Genomic DNA, 18,680 nt, shown 5'->3' with positions numbered 1-18,680 from the left:
CATGTCTGCCAGTGCATGCGCAAATAAAAAAAATTCTGTAGTATTTTCTAAAAAAAAATAATGATGTAAAAATTCAAAAGGATGAAGAGTGTCAGCACTATGCCATCAATATAGAGGAAATTTTAAAAATCTTCTTGTTAGTAACTGCTGGCCTAATTATTTATTTATTTAATAGACCCATCCTTTGGTGACCTCCTACAAATAGTGTTCAAATATTCTGGTTCATCAAAAATATGTCTGTCAAAGGCTGTGGTCACTTTTTTTCCTTATTTGTATATTGTTGAAAATTTTTAAAAAATCTTGTCATAGATATCTGTCCCGGTTTTAAGCTATTTACTCCAATGATCCTTGGGTGACTCTCTGCCAAGACCGGTACCCATATAGAACGGTTATTCAAACTATCTGATTGCTTAAAAACATGGCTGTCGGGGCTAAAAAGGAAAACTATTTTAACTATATTTACTTAGAACTGCTGGTATGACTTTGACATAACTTCAAAGAAATGTTCGCTTGATAACCCTCTACAAAGATTGTTCAAATCATACAAATGACAGATCCACAAAGGCTCATGTTCACTTTTCCCTATATGTATACAGTAAGAACTAAACATACCATCAGCTCAGAAACTGTGGGCCCTTTTCTAAAGTAATTGTACTTAAATGATCCTATGGAAACCCTCTATGAATATTCTTGAAATCATCAACAGCATCAACTGAAGCATCGGCAGCCATGCTTCTGAAATTGATGCGACACTTCAAAAAGCACTTTGTCTGTGGTTTGATTTATTTAAATAACATAATCACCCACTGAATAGGATCCAGCATAATAATGCTTACACTTTCCTCATGTTCTATTTTTTTTCAATCACAGAACTTAGAAGCCGTTTCTAGTAGTGCTAAGTCTTTGTCTTAATAACTCAATTATCAAGGGGTTATGATGGCAGACATAAATGCACCTTTCACATTGTCTAACTTTATCATCAAGCAACAGAAACATATGACTCCCAGTATGTATCATTTTCTGTACATATCAAATAACTTAATCTGTGAAAAATGCATTTGTCATCTGTGCCTTACGATAGTGTTTCCTGTCAACAGGTATATTTTTCAGATTTTAGTTTCTAAAACATCATGGTCTTGCTGATATCTATAATCACTAAAGGGATCTTAAAATAAATCCCTTCCATGTTATCACATAACCACTGTAATCCATTCTTTTGACGTTTTACCGCCACAACTAACCCATTTGCAGACTTAGACAAAGATTTATCTGGCGATGCGCGGGAGAACGACCCAGTTCCATCCATATTATACTTGTCACATGGGTCATAATCCTTGATAATGTCAGGAAGCTTATATAATCAATTCTCCACTCGTCAAGTTTCGTTAGAAACACTGTCTATTTCTCAACAAATTACACGTAATGTGTAGTTGTGCCGAAGTCGGAAGTTTTCCAACCATATGATGGAAGCTTTCAACTGTACTTTCTACATCTCTTTCATACAACAGCGCTCTTTTTTGCAGCATTGGTCCACTTATTTTAAATTTCCATTTTTTTTTGTATAAAGTTGAATATTGGAAAATAATCTCATTAGAGGCTGCTGGGAAAAATATGAAGTAATTTCTCAGGAATGTTTTGGGTGACATTCTACCAAGACTGTAAAGATAAATCTGCTTCGATAAAAAGGTGGCAGTTAGATTTCCTGTATGTATGTAGTGCGAAACTTAAAAATCAGCTGGTCAAAAACGGTTTATTTTATTCTGAAATAATTTCATAGAAATGTCACTTGGGTGACAATCTACTGAAACTTAATAATTTGATTAAACGTCTTTTTCTATACAATAACATTTTCCTAAGCGCTGTACATCATCATCATCATCATAATAATAATAATAATTATAATAATAATAATAATGATAATAATTACAATATATGATGATGATGATGATGATAAAAATAATGATGATGATAACTTTATTTAAACAAACAGTCATGACCGCAACCTGTCCCCTAAGACCATTTACCCCTATTGCCGAATACCAGTGTTGAAAGCCTTACATGGTACGCCCAGACGGGCTGCATATAGAGGTTCAAACCCATTGGTTAATGGTGCCAGCACTTATTATTAAAAAATAAAAGAAAAGCACACACACTACTCTACAGATTAATAATATCTGTCATGTGTTTACGAATCGGATAGAAATATCCGTCCCCCGGGCACCTGCGCATTGGGCGGTAATGAGGCTTGCCGAAGGGACGGATATTACTATCCTATTCGTAAACACATGACTGATATTTTTCTTGCATATCATATATATGTTAGCATTTTATTCTGGCAGATTATTTTTCTTACATACCGTATTTTTTTCAAATAACAGGTAGAAATAATTACGTAGCACTCTTTGTTATAGCAGAATTAATGAACACAAAGCGCGGGAAATTAACGTCCGTAAGTAGAATTGACGTCATGATGTTTTGCGTTACGCACAATAAAGTTCCATTTTAGTTTTATCGTTTGTAGCGTAACGTTATGTTCTTACGGTAAACTAACGTATTTTGAATCGAGAAATATGCTATAAGGAACGTAGAGAAACTATAAAGGTACCTGCTTTTTTCGTATTTGTACATAAACAATATATTATCAGTGCATGAACCAATAGTTGTCATTAACAGCACGAGAGTCATCTGGCATGGGGGTGCCAGATGGGTTTTGCCGGCATGTATAAAATCACCGGAAACGCCAGTCTGGTGTACAAGAATGAGCTTGTAGCAGCAAGTACACTGAATTTGACAAACCTTGAAAATATGTGTTGAACTGTAAAAACTTACAAACATTTAAAAACTAGCACCTACTCTTATCGAATATAAAACAAGTATCAAAAGATTTAAACCAATGCCTTGAAGTCTCTGAAATAGAGTGTCTTAAGATGTTTTTGAATATATGAAAATATTTACTTTTTGTTTAGTTCTAACGGCAGTTCATTCCACAATTTGGACCAATAGTACAGAAACCTCTATCATTAAAAGTTGTACTTGTTGTATGGAACAACATAATGAAATTCATTATCTACTAGGAATATATCCTACGAAGAGAACTGATTTGTAACAAGAAATACTTTGGTGCCAGGAGATGGAACTCTGGTTCGAAAAAGGGGCCTTTATAGTCCGCTTGTTTATATTGAAACATACTAGAATAAGCTACCTTTAAGTTTTCTCCAAATAAACGACCGTCTATAGACCAGGCTTCATGAACTGATCTCTCTCTTTTTACAGTTATCGCAGGATCTATCTTTGTGAAAGACGGGTGAACAGACTGACAAACGTGCGTAGTGTCCATATTGTTTTCATGAAAATGCTCCTTGTACGTTTACGTTTTGACAAAATCCACCATTTGTGAATTAAGGACGGGCATACAGACGGACAATATGACGGACAAATAGCATGTATGTTATATATCTCAGGATGGCCACAACAACAAACTAATGCACATGCATTTTCACCATCTTTCTTTTCTTGCCATCTACCAAGTTAATGACAAAATCTTTCGTTGAATAGAGAAACCCACTTATATGCTCCAACAACACCAAAGGAAAAGAAAATTCATATTATGTTTCCATATGCAACTATTTGTTATAAAGTTGATGCATTATGCAAATAGTACATTATACTCATATGTATTTTGCCCTGAGTTTGCAACGATAAACCTATATGACCCTTATGTTAACAATTTCTGATGAACTCCCATAGCTATGACGTAATACAATATTCCAAAGGCGGCTGCCATTATTTTACATATGTCACGCCGTCATATGAGATATGTACATTTCGCCGAACGTTACCACGTTGTCACGCGACGTTAGAACGTTTTCTATTCCAACAGCCGCCGTTAGTTGAAATTTTTTGTGTTTCAGAGATTAAAAACAATGTACAGAGCATTGTATTTATTAAAACAACACGAAAGAATAAGAATACCAGGCAGTAAATACAAGATATAAATTGCGTTTTAGTACTTCCCATTTGAGAATTAAATATAAGGTCGCGTGGTTAAAGTTTGTAGAAGGCATGCATAGGCTACTAATAAATTGTGTGAAAAGACTTGTTTCAAGTTTATTCATTCGAGAATTGTTTTTGAAGTTCATGCGAAATGAACGACATTATGGAATCGGCGATTCCATGAATCTCACAAGCGAACGCAACGTTACATAGTACATGTACATGTATACTGTTCAGACCATTGTGCTTTTTCAGACCAGACTATTGGTCACCTTTTTCGATTTTGCAAGGGTCCAATACTTTACATACACAAGGTGACGTCCTAGAACCGCACGTGACGACTTCCCGTCGGTTATCTGTCGCACAACATTGGAACAAAACATAATCTACTGGTGTTCAAGCTAGATTTTTTTCGATTCTGACACGTTATCAAGGAATTTTTCGCACACCCTTAGATAAATCCACCTAATATCAATTCTATACTAATTCTATACTGTTTAGTATACTATTACAGTATAGAATTAGTATAGCATTGTATTGTATACTATTTGACCGTCAATAGTATACTCTCTCATAAACAATGGCGGGTATACCATTAGTATACTATTATACATTGTACCCTGCTTGTGTATATCATTAGTATACCATTATACTTTGTAAAATATTGAGTATACCATTAGTATACCATTATACTTTACCCTGCAAGACTTTAGAAGGATCTGATCTTTTTCATACATATCCCTGGTAGATTATGTCACGGGAACAATTGTAGGAATAAACAATTAGTTTTGGTCATTTCTGCTTTGTTTTATTACAGACAGAAATTTACAGCCTTCTGTAACTAAGGGGTTGCTAGGATACTTATTATTAATGTGGGGTCTGAGTGCATTCTCTTATAAGTTTTATAATGATTAAGATGTTAAACTGTGGTGATTCAAATGGATTTTAAAGAAAATTCATGCAGGTTTGATTTGTTATCTTTTTTAAAATTGTTATTATTAATCTTCTAATTAAATGTGATCTATCACATCATGCAACGGTTTTTGTTGTTGCTTTAGATTCATGCATCTTTCTTATTTCCTTACAGCAGTAAATTTTGGAAACATTTACAGCAATGAAAATGTACTTTGACATTTTCATAAGATATTTTTCAATCAAAGAAGTATAAAACACATGTTTTAATATTAACTATTTTTAAATATACAAGCTGCAGATCTCGAAATCTGACACTAGCTGGCGTCAAGGTAAATACCCCGGATACCTGTAGGCTGTAGACTAAACCTGGGAAGAAGATTGTTCCAGCCGAAACATTTTCATGTAAAATCATCAAACTACTCTAAATCAAAACAAAATATTCATGTTTGAAAGGCTAATGAAATTATTTACAATATGTATTTTATTTGTTCTTTTATTGCCATATTACCGGATTTATAATCTTGTTATCCAACAGCAAATTGCGAGTACACATGTACACTTGCAGAATGACTGGTAATAAAGTATAAACAATCGAGCTATAAATGTTAATGACCTCTTATCCAATCAGAAAGGGGGAATTTGAATGCCTTATAACTTGTGGCAATACGATACTTTCACGCAAAGAAGTAGTCCACCTAAGTGTCACCTGTTTTTCTAAAAAATACGAAATTTTCAGACAAGCCTCACATATCAATGCAAAATATGCTTTCTTAACTTTAATTTAGTTCAAAACTTTTGTTTTGGAAACACTATTTACCGGGTCGCATCTGTTTCTGAAAACAGCAACTTTCGGAAAAACCCAAAGGTCGCGCATATGTTTTCAGGTCGGCCGCCATTTTGAAATTTGTGAAAACAAGAGGATACACAATATCGTCAAAAATCAATATAACTGTTGATTCAAAAGCATGGAAACGATTAAAAATGAAATGATTGTTTAATCATAACATGTGGTGAGTGTTTTAAGTTATTTATTATCATTCAGAATTAAAAACCTTAGCGAGAAGTTTACAAATCTTTTGTAGCTTAACAGAGGGTACGAAAGATCGAAAATTATTACAGCGCCGGTAGCACAAAGAAAACGAGTTATTCTTTAGTTTAAACACAACTATTTGACTTCTATTCAAAGTATTATTACATATTATATGTAACAATATATCATTTCTTCCGTCTGTATGCGAAATAATTAGCTACACTGCCCAATATTAGTCCGAAACATTTGACCGTTTCGTCCCCTACGGGTTCGTACTTAGAGGATTGCTTTTAGATTTGAATTTACAAAGGTAAACGATTGTTCAATAGAAGTTTTTGTATGTAGTTTTGATTGATATTTTTAACTTGTTCATCGTTTAATGTGTTACAACTTATGTAAAATAAAATCAGGAAAGTAGATTCCTCGGAAGCACCGTGAACAATGCAAACTGAAAATTACAGACTGGGTTGTATTATTTTCTATCATCTGATCATTTTAATCGGTGAGAGATGGCCTCATATTTATTTGTAAATAACAGCTGCATCAATTGTCTTATCTATTTGACTTTTGCAGGTGAGACTGATCATTGATAAGTGACCTGATGGTCGACCGGACAATAAATTATCAAGTGCTGTTTTCATATTGGAGGAGATGATTGCATGTACGGGCACTGGGCTAGGAAAATCAAACCCTGGCGATTAAACACTGACTACTCTAAAACCCGATGAAAGTGGAAGACCTGAAAGGTAAAAATAAATATTTTATATTACTTTTGATTAATTCAGGATTTTTATTTTGTTGGTTTCACAATTTTGTAACATTGACTATGGCAAATATTTACATTTAGTGCAACCCGCTGAACTTCATGTGGAAGTAACGGCTAATTATCTTAAAGACCGATGACATAATTAGTATTTTGGTAATGTTGATTACTGTTACAGTGTAATTTTCTGTTACCACATTAAACGTTTTACATTAAATTAAGACATATTATGATATTGTAAATGTGGCTGTTAGTTTCCTCTTTCAACTTTTCAGACTAAGTGACAATGTGGTGTAAAAAGAAGTATGGTGCAGCCAACTGATGCTAGGCGGAATCTGGCAATAACAGAAAGAATTGGATATATGCCAATAAGTTTGCCAAAAAGGGAATAAATATTCAGTAAAAATGACTTCAGTGTATACTTCTCTAGTGTTAAACGGCAGTTGCATTTAATGGAATAATTCTTATTTTGAATTTTATATATATTTAGCAGATTAGAAAGCTTCAAAGGTATTTCTATCATTCGTTTCTAATTTGTCATGTAAAAGTCATTTTCATGTTATTATTTTGAATTCTGTGAATTAAATAATTTACAAAGAATTCTCTGCTATGTTTCATCATTTTATGTTTTGAGTTGAATACTTAAAGTGCACCATGGCTTTTTCACTACTGTGAAATGACCTATTAACAGTATACAATTAGTATAGTATTAAGAGTATACAACTGGTATAGTATTTGCAGTATATAATTAGTATACTATTAACAGTATATAATTAGTATACTATTGACCATCCGTTGCAATCAATTTGCATATCATTACACAGTTTGATTAGTAATAGTATCTTGATAATAGTTTGTTATAGTATACTATTAGCTCATTTGCATGTGAAATTATTACTAATTCTATACTAATGGTATACTGTATACGATTAGTTGTTTGTTATAGTAGTTTGTTACCCTGTTTTTTTCGTTTGGGATATTTTACCTGTCTTGAGTGGGTTTCTTTTGAAGCGTGCCGCTTTGATGTTTGACACTGTTACGTAATAATCGTGAAGTACGAACAATGAACTGTGGCATAAAAACGCACACTTTTCAGCCTTCGAATTCTTTGTTTACAGGAAACTAAATCAGGTCGTGTTATAATGTATACATGTATTAACTTTCATGCGTATTTACAAAAATGTAGAACGCCGTATCCGTACCTACATTCGCATTCCTTCGTAACAACAGTTGAGTAAATAATTAGGTATCATTTTCAGCCAAACTTTTGTAACACTCCTCAAACTGTTAACATTCCGCATCCTCGTGTTTCAGTGATAGTTAGACTCTTCCACGCGTTCACACTACATACAAGGAAATTCATTGATGCAATCATCAAAGACGCCGCCAAGTGTTGTGTCCGAAGTACATTTACTGCAATATGAGAACTTACCTAATCATTACTGTATTAGACTGACTGGTTACAAATTATCAACATTAGCAACACAATATACATGTATGTTATAAAAAAATAAACATGATAAAGAAGTACTACCATGCAATACAAATCCTCTACCTGCAATTACATTGACATTGCGAGTAGGTGATCCCTTTACATACAAAATTAAATTAATTATTTCACCGAATAAGGTCAGCACCTGTGGAAACTTCTTATATGCAGATACATATTTATGAAGTTTCACATAAATGCAGCTTGTTTGCTGAAAGTTAATTATTTCAGAGTTGTGGTTCACAGAAACCATTATTTTTTTATTATCATAATGTAATGAGTGTTTTCTATTCACTGATAAAGTTTCACGTGATCTGGTAATGTCATTTCCTACAATTTCATTGGATATTTGGAAAACATTGCTCTTTCGGAAAACTTTACTTAGAGTAACCTCCCTTATCAATAAATCGGATCAACATTTTGACGAATGTTTAAATGAAAAAAAAATTTTCTGCTCTACAAATAAGGAGAGGAATGACAAATAACATTGTTTTATATCACATAATAATTTCGTTACATACATTTTTGATGTTTTCTTTTTGCCATTTTTGGTTTATTCACTAAATTTTTTTGTGCAATATCATGGGCCCTTTAACACACTATTCACTGATTTCTGTTTATCGTTTCGAACTATTCATTACCATCTTTACATAGTCCAAAATAAAAGTGTATCCCATATACTCGACGCCGCCTCCCGGCGGCGTCGAAAGGAGGCGGCGTCGAATTAACGACTGTTATAACCCAAGAACTATGACGCGCCAGGTATAAAATTAGTGAAAGATAGCAATCGCTGATTGGCTGAGTGTATATATCGATGTAAACGTCACGCAGAGCTTCCTTTTATTTTAGATCTTTTTTGTCGGCTGCTAGATGGAATTTACAAGACATTAGATATTTCTGTAAAAAAACAAGTCAAAGCACTTAGAGGACTGAAGTGGGCAGCGGTTGACAGCTTCCAGTAATGGGCATGAACAGTTAGCTTAAGTTTAGTGATCCTAGTTAAACTTCTTTTGATTAATTTTCAACCTTTCCAAATTCAAGGGGTAAAACTTTGCTTTTTACTCTGTCAATTGGGATAAAATAATATATGAGCAAAGCTCATGTGCTTATTGAAAATTTTGTGAGGTTTAGTTAATTTTGCTCAAAATCTTTTTTGAATTATAAGCACTTTTTAACAAATCATTGGGAAACACCCTGTTTTTACTGGAACAAGGGGTATAACAATAAATGTGAGCAAAGGTCATGGATTAATTGATAAATATAAAATATTAATTATGATGTTTGGGGATTCTAGTTATAACAAAATCTTGTAGAACACTTGCATGAAGTAACTGACAAGAACAGAAAATATTTGGCCACTGCCCACTGGACATTTAACGTATTGACCTTAAATCAACAATTATGGGTCATTTACCAGACTGAGTCTGAAATGACCTCCGTTTCAAATGTGATATTAGACCAAAGCATAATCTAGTTTTCGGGCAAAAAAGTTCTATTGTCATTGTGATATTGACCTTTGACCTACTGAACTCAAAATCAATAGGGGTCATTTGCTGGACATGACGAATTTCCCGGTATCATAATCCTAGGCCCTGGCGTTCTCCAGTTATCATCTGACAACTGATTTGTCTACAGACCGACCAACATCCATCATCAGACATTAGTTTTACAATATACCCCTCCTCCTTTTAAGGAGGGCAATTAATTTTCAAATTAGAAGATGCCCATGTCTCCCTAGCCTCCCAATGCATAGTCGTTATAGGCAGGAAGTCAACTGAGGATAGAAGCGAAAGATAGTTGGCTGCAATAGAGATCATCTACTTGGCATATCCAATCATCCTATGAAGTTACAAAGTTCTGTGTCAAGTGGTTCTCAAGTAAAGCGTTTTCTATTTTCAGGCCCCTGTGACCTTGATCTTTGATCGAGTGAGTCCAAAATCAACAGAGGTCATCTACTCTGCATGTCTAATCATCTTATGAAGTTTCAACAGTCTGGATCAAGTGCTTCTCAAGTTATTGAACCAGAAAGAGTTGTTCAATCTTCATGCCTCTGTGACCTTTCCCTTAAGTCAAGTGACCCCAGAAGCATTAAGGGTCATCGGCTTTGTAATTCCTATCATCTTGATGGAAGGTTCTTGGTCAAATGATTCTAAAATTATTGGTTGGAAACTGTTTTCAAAGTTCTGGTTCCTGTGACCTTAACTTTTAATCAAGTGATTAAAAAATCAATAGGGGTCATCTACTCTACATATCCAATCATCCTATGAAGTTTCAACATTCTGGGTCAAGTGGTTCTCAAGTTACTGATCAGAAACGAATTTCCATGTCAGGCCCGTGTGACATTGACAGGTGATTTTTTATATACATATTTTTTTCAAATGAGATCTCATCTTGCAAGCAAGCAAGCTATGAATATATTATACATAAATTACATAGATAAAAGACACTTCAGAATAGTTCTTAAACTAAAAGCAACCATAAAAGAATATTTACAATGAAATTAAATGTTTCTATCAATTTCAAAACAACCAAAACAACTACTACTGTCTCCAATATCAGCACTCATCATGATCTTCGGGTTGCATTAAGTCATTTTTCAGCTGTAGATTAATATAATATGCCTCATAATCGTGACAACATGCATGTTTTAGTGTTGTTATATTTTCTGGTCCTTTGGGATCATGGAGTCCATTCAACATATGTGTAATAGAGTTCCGCTTAAGCCGGTGCTAGGGGGCGTAAGAGTTGTTGCACATTTCATTACCTCTCATGAATTGCAGACTCAATCAAACCGAATTCTTCTTGGTTGCATTCTAAGGATGTTTTTACGGATTTTATTGTTAAAAATGTTAATATTGAAAATTGATTTTTTTTCTAACTTAGTTTGAATTGTCTCTAATGATTTCATTGCAGCCTTCCGAATACCGCTATTGTATAATTATCCGAGAGGAAATCGTACGCCAGAACGTGAATATTTGGGGACGAAAACCCCGCAAATCTACTGACGATTAAAAGGCGAGCTTGTTAAAACTAATGTTTCTTTCGGATTAATTATACCCTTTAATGATATGTCAATCGCAAACACCAGCTGGAATGTAATATTAAATCAAACTGAAGTGTATACGTTCGTATTTTCGGGAAACAGGTACGAATTTTTCGCCCCCTCCGTTACGGCTGCAATTATTTTCCTAAGTCATGCAAATAAAAATTATTTACGTAAATATAATGAAAAGACCGTATCTTTCTCTATGAAAAATAAATAAAATAACACCTCTTCTGCTGATTTCATGCAATATATCTTTCCATAAACCCATTTCTATGCTATGAAGTTTGACGGATACACGAGTGCAATTTTATCCGAAATAGATCCGAACGCACGTCGTGCTAGTTAGATGTTTTCTGATTAAGTGACCAAAACAAGCTCTTTGGAGTTGATGTAATAATAAAATTTCGATTAACTTTTCTAGCAGTAACTGAGTTTTAATTTAAAACGTTTACAAAAGACGCAACTTGGTTTAATACCGATTACAGATAAACGGATGGTGCTGTAGTACTGTGCTATTTGTGTAGGTTATTTAATGTTTTTTTTGGTCACGTGATGAAGAATTGTTTTGGTCATGTGATCAAAGCAAGCATGCTCATTTTCATACGCGTTGTTTTTGTTATAAAATATAGATTACGACAAATATGTTCTTAAGCAATCATGCATTTTTTGATCAAGTTGAATCTCAGAAGCTTAGAATTGAATTACGTAAAATTTATGGAGGACATGGAACTACTTGTTCTTCGGTTTCAGATAAGCTTTTTGACCGTAAATTTATGGTATGGTAAATCTGTGGTCACGCTTGAATGTGTTAGAAAAAATTATTGATGGAGATACATTGAACAGTAATTTTACCCACTGGATATGGAAAGTCATTGATTTATGAAGTTTTGCAGAAGATACCTGCGTAGATTGAGAATGATTTATAGTAAGTTAGGTACAAGTAGATCTAGATTTCTTTACGTATTCTATAACATGGACAATATAGCTGATTGGAAGCGCTTATCAGCTGTGTATTGTTTAACCTTAGCCTACTGGCGGCAAGTTATTCTGCCTTTGCGACCAGTGCAGACCAAGATCAGCCTGAACATCTGTGCAGGCTGATAGTGATCTGCACTGCTCGCTATTCAATCAGTAAATTTTCAGTGAACACCCCTTAGAATGATAAATGGTATTGTTCAAATCGAATGACGAACCAGTCCATTTTAGAAATTTAGCGGGCTAAAGGTTAAACCTTCATAGTTGTAGGTTTAACATGTTATTGATCGCGGCCGGCCGCTATCATATGGAATACGTGAAGTATATGCGCGCTGGGGAAAATATTTCATGATGGACCTGTGAATTCTTTACTTATGGGTGAAACAGGTCTCATAAGCGTAAATACGACTAGCTTCTACTGATTATAAAACATACCGTACGATTTGTTGTGAATTAACTGTTGTTGTACTTTTTGTAGTTCAGCCGCCACCCTTGTTTAAGAACAACATTTAAAAACACGTTTTTTTCATCCTCAAGTAATAAGTAAGTAGACTCGCCCAGTGTAATCAATAACCCACAATTGACCGACTCCTCTGGTACAGTATCAAGACGCATAATCTAACTCTATACATAGAGCGCCTACTTCACTCGATTTACATTCGGAACATTTTCACGCGTTTCGGGCTTTATCGTATGTTTAACATGGGCTTTTTGAACCGTCCAAAGATGTTGGAAATGTTTGTCTCATTATTTATTTTTTTTAAATAAAAATGTTACTGGTTTCATTGTCTACCACTTTCCACCCTTGCCTGAAAAAAAAAACAGTAATGATATTGTACACTGTTCAGACAATTGTGCTCTGTTGAAATTTAACCAAACACAAGTTTACCTGCATAAACAGAAAGCATGATATCTTAAACGTATGTCTCTCTATACCTGTCTAGTACTGGACATTATGATAAACGCTTCTTTCCTGCACAAATGACAATTTCGCAACTTCTGTCCGGTTTGTACAAATTTCTGCCCGCAATAAACCATTTGAATTGTGTTATTTAATTGAACGATCCTTTCAGTATTAATAAGACAATTTACTATATGCTTTCAATATCATGAGCTACATTTCTCTTTGGGAAAGCCTGGCTATTTTTAGATTAGCATTCGCGCGGTGGATTATGGTATTCGTACAGAAATTTGTACGTTTGTAATCGGTTTGTTACTGACTCTGTATTCGCTAAGACAGATCAGTGTAACAGACAAAGTGATAGTGTGTGTGTGATAGGAAAAGAAGGGGGAAATTCTTAAATAATTATGGCAGGGAAATCGTTTACAAGGTAAGAATTTCTATTAACTATTCACGGACAGAGTAATCTGAATGGGACATTTTTAAACAGTGGCATCCCCAAAAGTACATGTCTTCGTTCGAAACTTTTTTTCTCACAAAAAGAAGGTATAAACTTGCGGGGAGACAGGAACCAGTCGGTAACATATGACATGGATACTGATGGGCATGCGACAAAATATGGAGTGGAGTCTTGGAGTGGAGTCATGGAGTGAGAGTTTGGAGTGACCTTGGAGTGAAAAGATGGAATGAGATTTTTTGAGTCAAAATCATATGTTTTCTTGTGTGTTTTTTTCCATATCAGATATATTGATGGTCATAAAGAAGGAAAGTGGTGGAAAGAGAATGTTGTTGGAAATAGCGAAACTGCTACTGCTGCTGCTGATGATGATTATAATTGATTTTGTAGCTTTTTTTGATGACGATGTTCATGCAGAGTATGCTGATATTTCTTTGTTTGTCAATGGTTTTATAATGCTAAGGATGAAAATGCAGCTGATGATGTTAATAGCACTGATGATGATGATGTTTTATTTTTTGAATTGAGAAAGGGAGGGAAAAGAATGGCATGTAGTTATGCCGCTTCTTTATGATGATTTTGTTTTGATTTTTTATTGCCCTGCTTCTGTCGATGATGATAATGATGATGATGACGATGATGATTTTTATGACAGGATGCTTTTGATGGTGATGTTGGTAGTGATGAAGATATTTTCATTACAATGTTGTCAGTGAAATAAGAATGGCATGTATATGATAATGATGATGATTTAAATTGTTGTTATTGATGAAAATCATTGATGTTTGTGATGATGAAAGTGAAATTAAAACATTTGTTTTGAAGTGATGCTTCAATTAAATGTAATAACTGTATATTAGGTTTCAATTTTTAAATCATCATCATCATTAACAACACCATCAGAAAATGGTATTTTTACCAATATTGAACTTGAAAGTTCATGATTGGAACTTATTGATTTTTTAAAATAATTTTAACATCAGGTTTGAATTTCTCAACCACAAAACACATATTGCAAATTTGGACGCATGGAAACATTAACATTGTTTATATTATACATTAAACACACTGGGCTTATCAGTGCAAGTCATGGAATTATTCAACTGCTGCATGCTTGGGTACTCCTTTATCACCGATCTAATTAGCAGAAAAATTCTTGAAAGATAATGTGCAATAATAAATAATTTTTGCTCTTGCTATGAAAAAAGGACCATTAGAAGGTTTTATGGTTAACTGTTCTTTCATTTCCCACACATTTTAGTTGTTACACACCTGCAATTTGTTTCTTACGTGTTAGCCTTATCAAATCCATTCATTATGTAATTCTTTATGCTTTGACACATTAAAGTGTCACAGAAACTTGAAAAACATTATTTAAATCATCATCATCATAATCACCGTCATCATCATCATCATCATCATCATCATCCACACCACTACCATCATCATCACCACCACTATCATCACAACCACAACAATCGTCATCATCTACATTTTTATCACCACCACTAATATCATCAGCGCCACTACTATCAATACAACCATAACGACAATTATCATCATTACAAATACTATCATAATCAGCAGCACAACCATCATCAAGACCATCATCACCAGCATCATCATCAACATTATCATCTTCACCATCACCATTATCAACAATAACAACAACATCATCATCCACCACCACCACTATCATCACAACAATCATTATCATCTACAGTTTTATCACCACCACTACTATCACCAGCACCACCACTATCAACACAACCATAACGACAATTATCATCATAACAAACACTACCATCACCAGCAGCACCACCATCATCAAGACCATCATCACCAGCATCATCACCATCATCATCATCACCACCACCAACAACACCAGATAATCATCATTATCATTTCCATCGTAATCATCATTTACATCATCATCACAATTACCACTGTCATCATCACTACTGTTATCAATATCATCATCACAATCATCATTATCTGTCATTACATCCTCATTATTATCGTTAGTTTTGCTGATGAACAAGATGAAAAATAGATGTTGTCGGAAGAGAACGGTTTGTTGTTGTTATTGTTGTTGATGATGACTTTAGGTGTTTGTATTGTTGTTGATAACAATGACGATGATTAAAATTTGGACAATTTTTTCCTTAAGAGTGTTCGTTTATTTTGTCAGTCAAGGGTGATAAATTGGTTTTCAGGACATCAATGATGATGATAATATTGACGGTTATATAACTGGTGTTATACATTTATCCTAAGGACTCGGACAACAATCAATAGTTTTTGTTAACAATTATATAAAACAAATCATCACCATTCCATAATCGAAAGTATATCTTCCAGTCTCCCGTTATATTAAATTTGATTTTTCATACGAACAATCACCAGTCTTATTATAGTTGGCAACAGCAATAGCAACTTACTTATGAAATTTCACTTATAAATCAATAATACCACTGCTTTTAATCTTAATAACTTTTCAAACTTTGACTGAAAAACCATATTCAGTTTGACTCCAAAATCTCACTTCGAAATTAGACTCCAAGATCTCACTCCAGACTCCACTCCAAGACTCCACTCCATATTTTGTCGTATGCCATACTGATGTACACTTATGAATTATTATTTTTGTTTAGTCAATAATTTATATTTTAGTGGTGATCGTATTTTAATATTGCTTGGAGGAAATACTGTCATTATTATTAGTCAAAATAATAGAACATTTCGCTTGACTTTAGAAGGATGGTAAGTATAAAATATCAGATTGTAGAATAATTAAGCCATCCTTATAAGCCGATCGATTAAGGCTATACTGTTTTGTAATCATTTGATATGTGGAGGACGTTTGTGTGTTTCAGTGTAAGACTGAAATACTTATCACAACTGTACACCAGATGTTACATATTTCACTAGTGGCATATACGCCACAAGTAAGAATATAAGATATGCTTCCGCGAGTGAAACATATTTTGATACGACATGTAAAACAAACACATTTTCTTTTTATTTCATGTTTTGACTAAACTTAAACATTTTATAGTTCCTTATCATTTCAAGGTGTATTTGATATTTTTCACTGTGGAAATACCGGATGTATTTCACTCTTAGTTATATTTCGATCTTTCATTGAAAAATATATAAACTGTATCTAAACCGTATCTATTCCAATGTTAAATAGAAGGGGTTGTAAATTATTGTACATTTCAACCTTCAGGTCACAGTTAATCCATTATCTGCTGTTTAGAAACAAAAAGTGAAATGTACTTCTGTTGGTACACATTTTAATTTCTTAAAGACCCATGTGTATCAATTTGGCATTAAGAACAAAACGAACTATTCAATTTGACTCCAAAATCTCACTTCGAAATTAGACTCCAAGACCTCACTCCAGACATATCTTATATTCGTACTTGTGGCTATCTTACTGTATCTTAATATTCTAATATTTTATTAATTTTATCTGATGCCTGATCTTTTGTTTAATACTTACTAAATAGTTTATTCACAATGATATTTATGCTCATTTATTTCATACATCTTTAAAATGTCTTGATTTTTAAACGTAATATTTTTTTATGTTTGTAAAACGCCATTGAATATGTTTTACGTAAAAATAGGCGTTTAATCAAATAAAACAGTTTCAGTTTTTTTTTTTTCAGTTTCAACTACTTGAACATGGCAATTATTTATTGTGCAAAATCAGAAATTATAAGCCAATAAAACAAGATAAAAACGAGCTATTTTGACCTTCAGGTCAGGAATGAAGTGCATTAGTACCGTATACAATCCAATAAATAACTTCACTAAGCTTATATCATTTACAAATTTAACTTTCATAAAAGATAGATAATTTTCCGTCTTAAATATATTTTTCTTTCAGTTTTATCTTTTATGGCATGTTTACTTCTAACACAAAATCTATCAGGCACGATTCTCTAGTTTTTTAATGAGTTAATCAGTTTACAGGTTAAACATGACATCTACACAGGACAACCGCAACAAGTGTGTTATGGTAAGCGCTACGCGCTGGGAATATATGTTACATTATATCCTATATTACCGGGCGCATTATATATCATTTTGTACTTAACCAATTACCTCAATAGCGCTCTTTTCGTTTTTTTTTTCAATGGGGACAATTTATGACCGGCTGTACTAAATTTTCCATGATGTACAGTTTGGGTCGAAGATCTTCTTTCCATACGCGCAAATTTCAAAATATCCATACACGCGTAAATATATACGCCTCCGTGTAAATTTTATACGTGCATGCATAAATATGTAGGTGCACGTCTATATGTACGTGCAATTTTACGCGTGCACATCTATTTAGGCGTGCACAGGTAAATATATAGGTGCATGCGTATATATAGGAACACCAAGAGTTACGCATATATGGAAGTGCATTAAAAAAACGCATATTTTAATACGTGCACGTGTATTTTGACATATGCGCGCACGCAAAGCAGGCTATCGACCAAAACTGTACACCAGAATGAAGGTTCACGCTTATATGGACGTGCGCGTGTATATATACGTGCACTTGTTATTACGCGCGCATGTATAAATTAACGCATGTACATTCAAATATGCGTGCTCTCGTATATAAACGTGAACCTATTATTTCAAGTGCACTGCTATATTACGCGCGCAAGCATACAGTATTTGTACGCTTACGAGCACCCAGAAGTACGCGCACACGCGTAAAATCATACGTCTACGTTTATATTTACACTTACATGTGTAAATATATAAATACACGTGTCTATTTACATTGTATACCAACACCCAGAATTATACGTGCAAGCGTCAAGTTATACGCCCACGTATTTATTTACACAAACATTTGTATATATTTATTACGAGTATGGGTGCATGCATATTTGAACGTGCATGGGTAAATTTATATGTGCCCACGTAATTACAACTGCACTTATTTATAAAAAATATGCACTCCTGGCGATTTCTGCAACTGGAAAGATTTGACGTAACGAATACGAAAATGTTCTGGAATAGGAATCTCGAACATACATGCAAAATTAGTATTTACAATCTAACGACTGATACCGACTGTATTGCAAAAACTGTAACTA

General features: G+C 33.9%; 1 long non-coding RNA gene across 1 annotated transcript; it reads left to right on the top strand.

Annotated features, from left to right (window-relative positions):
- The first annotated feature begins 5,765 nt into the window (after positions 1–5,765).
- On the top strand, positions 5,766–7,301 carry LOC128552050 (uncharacterized). Its single transcript, XR_008368962.1, has 3 exons — positions 5,766–5,918; positions 6,512–6,684; positions 6,977–7,301. It is a non-coding gene; the product is annotated as an uncharacterized LOC128552050 (long non-coding RNA).
- The last annotated feature ends 11,379 nt before the right edge of the window (positions 7,302–18,680 follow it).

This window comes from Mercenaria mercenaria, unplaced genomic scaffold (genome assembly GCF_021730395.1).
Source record: "Mercenaria mercenaria strain notata unplaced genomic scaffold, MADL_Memer_1 contig_1977, whole genome shotgun sequence".
In the NCBI taxonomy this organism is placed as follows: Eukaryota; Metazoa; Mollusca; class Bivalvia; order Venerida; family Veneridae; genus Mercenaria; species Mercenaria mercenaria.
The sequence above is the reverse complement of the archived record's forward strand: the minus strand, read 5'-3'. Positions and strand labels throughout refer to the sequence as shown.